Here is a 4,313-nt window from a genome sequence, read left to right on the forward strand (position 1 = left end):
TTCAAAAGCTAGAGATGAAGATGAAGAGTTGATGGAGCTCTTAAATTCAACCCAAGGGGTCTATTTATAAATAACTGTCATACTGTTAATTCAGTGTGGGATTTTAGAATAGAATCCTAACCACCCAAAACGCAATCTCAATGTTATAAGGTGGTTAGCCTTCTTAAATGCAAGGCCTATGCCTACGTTCTAGTTTCTCAAATGTCAGGCCCAACTCTACGTTTTTAACTCTAACTATAGAGTTAGACCCGCGTTTCAAGCCTCGAACGCGTGTGTCAACTCTGCGTTTTAAGTAATCAAATTCAAAACTCATATTTACATTTCAGACCTAAAATGTAGGGTTCACCCTAGCGTTTTCAAACATGGCACATATTCTATAAAGTCCTGTATCATGAACCCTATCCACGGAGTGTTGTCAAAATCTCTGTGCATCTTCAATAGGGTCTAAGCTAAATCAGCTAACAAAATTCCCTAATGTCGTCAAGTTAACATTATACTTATGATAACTAACATCCCCACAGAGTTTGGATTTAGCTTGCATTACCCCCTATGTAACAATAATTCCTCTATCAAAATCAACTTATTGACTCTCACAACCAGAGCAATAAGTCCCCAAAATGGCTCAAAGTACAATCAATTTATTAACTCATTTCAACAGAGTAATAAATTACTAATTTATCAACTCCCTTCAATAGAGTGATAAGTTTCCTAAGCCTTATTCAAATTATAAGTACCATAATTCATTGACTCTAATGATAAACTCATTTAGCAATTCTCCCCAGCGAGATGCTAATTCCAAAAATCTTATTAAAGCCACAAGTACACAAATTCCCGTCACGTTAATATTACACCTCTGAAAAGTAATTTATCGACTCTTTTCAATAGAACAATAAGTCTTCAAAGTTACTCTGATCGTAACAAATTCCTATCACATTAATATTACACCTCTCATAATTAACTTATAGACTCTCTTCAACATAGTGATAAGTCCTCAAAGTTTCTCCGATCCCAAAGTGATAAGTCTTCAAAATTGCTCTGACTGTAACAAATTCCCATCATGTTAATATTACACCTTTGACAAGTAACTTATCAACTCTCCTTAATAGAGCGATAAGTCCTCAACATTGTTCTGATCATAATAAATTCTCATCATATTAATACTACACCTCTGACAATTAACTTATCGACTCTCTCCAATAGAGTGATAAGTCCTTAAAGTTGCTTCGGTCATAACAAATTCTTATCATATTAACATCATACATTTGACAATCAACTTATCAATCCTCTTCAATAGGATATAGGTCTACAAATCTCTGTTATGTTAACACTATACCTCTGATAGTCAAATCCCCTTTTGAACTTGTTAATTCTTTAGCATAAGAATAAATAAGTGTTCATAGAAATCCCCAGGGAATTAAAACTTTTCTATAATTATCCTAGTGGTAATAAAGAAAATTTCTAAATTTCACTATAAGTGAAAACATATGCTACGTTAATATTACACCTCTGGTACTTTTCACTTTCTTTCAGTGTTTAAAATGAAAGCAGAATACAAGAAGAAGTAAACTTGTTAATTCTCTTCCAATAGAATGACAAGTATTCATAAACATCCCCAGCAGATCAAAATTATCTGGAATTATTTTAAACGATAATAAGGAAAAGTATTAAATCTTTCTTTGTGTGGGAAGTTATGCTAAGTTAAAATCATACCTCTAGCATTTTCAATTATTTTTCTTTGTTTCAAGTCAGAATATGACACATAAAAGAGAGAGTGGAAAGTAAAAAAAATGATATCACTTTTTATTCAAAAACAGTAAGAAGTATTACAAAATTTCTTATCAAAAAAGAGCAATACAAAATTAAGTCGCTGATTCCATCAATTTATTTGATGTGAGTGGGGAGTTAATAATACGAAGCTTCTCCTCATGGTTAGCTCGCATGATAGCTTCAGCCCACGTCTTAATGTCATTTTCATCAAGCCCCTTAGCAGTGGCTCTTTCCTATCGTCCTCAAGAACCCGGATCGCTTGGTGATAGTTTAGAAGAATCGATGCATTCTTAAGGGAGAGCCTAGTCACGACAGATTCATCTCGGGCATATTGATCCTTTTGACGAGTCAACTTCACTTGAAGTTGAGCAATGGTCTCTTCAGTTTGAGTAATCATTGCCCGAGTTGTTTGTAAACCGGTGGTTGAAATCGCCACCTTCTCTTGTTTTTGAGTGTATTGCCCTTGCAGGAATGTAGCCTAGTCCTCCTTCTCTATCAAACCTCGCTGAAATTCTTCATATTGATGAACCTCTTCAGTCTGGATACTAGCAGAGGTCGATTAAATCTGGGCTTTGAGATCAATGCGGCCCAAGTCCTCTAAAGCTTTTAAGTCTTCTTCTAAGCGGGAGACATGCTCTGTGCAATGGTGAAACCATTGAGCATTATCCACGCACTTATTGTTGCTTAAGTAGTTCATCAAGATGGGCCTAAAGTTCTCAAAAGTGGCATGTCCAGTACTGACAACCTCAACTATCAGCTCCATCGCACTCTCTTAGTTCCCTATTAAAACTTTAAGCACATAGGGAACAGTAGCAGGGCTTAGAGAAGTAGCAGAAGATAACGTTGAGGTCCTCGAAGCTGAAAAGATTGGTAGAAAGCTAGAAGGCGACTTTGGTGTAGTAGCCGGAGAGGGTACTACAATATCTTGATGTGAAGGATTTGAGGGGAGATCCATGATTACTCCAGCTTAGGCTGAATTTGGGGTACTGTTAGACCTCACAGGTTTGAGAGAAATAATCAACAAAAGTGATTCCTCTAGGGAAGGAGTTGTCATTGCATGGGGAAGAGCAAGCTGCTCCAGAGGAGGGTTGTCACTATTTGTGTTTGTGTCGGAGGAGGAATCATTGTTATTTGTAATTATTCTGGGGAAGAAGTTGTTATCGCCTGCTACTCGGGAGGCGGAGTCATGTCAGTGGCCTCGTGAGTTGGGGATCCTACATATAAAAGTAGTCAGTATACAAAAACAAAATAATAAAAAGTTCAAAGTGGACAACACTTACTAATGGGAGAAAGAGGGATATAAGCTAATGCCTTGTCCGAAGAGGATAGTGGTGGGATATCCCGATCACCAAGATGCCAAAGCGAAGCATCATCATCGTCATCGTGTGAAGGGGTATCATAATCTACCTCCTCCTCATCATCTACTACTGAATGTCCAGGTAAACTCACAACAGCAGTTGGCTTAGCCATGATTTCTGTTGTTGGGCTATGACTTGTATCCCCTATAGGTGACATTAATGCTGAAGTGGAGGGAGATTGACTTCCACTAAGTTTTTAAGGTTCGAACACTTTAGATTCATCTATAGGAGGCCAAACCTCTTCAGCTTGAGTTGTGATAGGCTCGACTCTTTTTGGTATCGCCTCTGTGCTGGGAGGAACAACACTCGAAGCTTGACCAAGAGTTATTAAGTCAATGAGATCCATTTATGAGAAAGATTCAGCCTCCCTAATAAAGGACTCACTCTCACCCTACTCTTCGTCTGATGGGTGGTAAGAAGAAGTTTCACCTGATAAAGTAGAACCTATTGAATGAAGCCTAGTTCTATGAGGGAGGCTTGCAACAGAAGACTCTTGTCTTCCCTCTCTCTCTCTCTCTATGGACTTGAAAGCATCTTCCATTAATCTTCCCCCTGGACTTTTAACAGAAGAGGACCCGACTATTAACCTTCGATAGGTTCGTCTTTTATACTGATCAACCTCCTCCACTGTAAGAGCCCTTTTCCTAGCAGCTCTTATTTTAAGAGTCTTAGCTATTTGAGGTTCCTCCACTTGAGCTTCTTCAGCTATCTGACCCCCTCCCTCCTCAGTGGTCATCTCTTCACAATCCAAGTACTCACCTATTCCTCTTAGACGAGACGTCTTAGATCCCCTCTTGGAAGCATACATCCGTCTGATTTGTTTGAGATAGGATAAGTTTAGCTTATATTCGGGATTCTAAGATGCAGCATGATACCAATTCCAGAAGCCCCTTGAGGTAAAAGAGTTGGATGTTTTATGAGGGAGCTTGAAAATGGCCTTGGTACAACTGGCCACTGAGTAAAACCAGGCCCTTGCCCCCTCATACAGATTGCGAGCAATTGCAAGTCAAGGCCTAGGATTTCTAACATATGGTTGGTCATATCCAAATTGGCGAGCAAATTTGTATGGCTGATAGGGTTAAATGAAACATTTCGTGCCCTACCGAAGGATCAAGTAACCTGGTCTGATGTTGAGTAACCAATGGAAAACACCATCATTCAGTTGAGTGAACCCGTTGGGACCCGCCA

Source organism: Asparagus officinalis, chromosome 9 (assembly GCF_001876935.1).
Source record: "Asparagus officinalis chromosome 9, Aspof.V1, whole genome shotgun sequence".
Classification (NCBI taxonomy): domain Eukaryota; kingdom Viridiplantae; phylum Streptophyta; class Magnoliopsida; order Asparagales; family Asparagaceae; genus Asparagus; species Asparagus officinalis.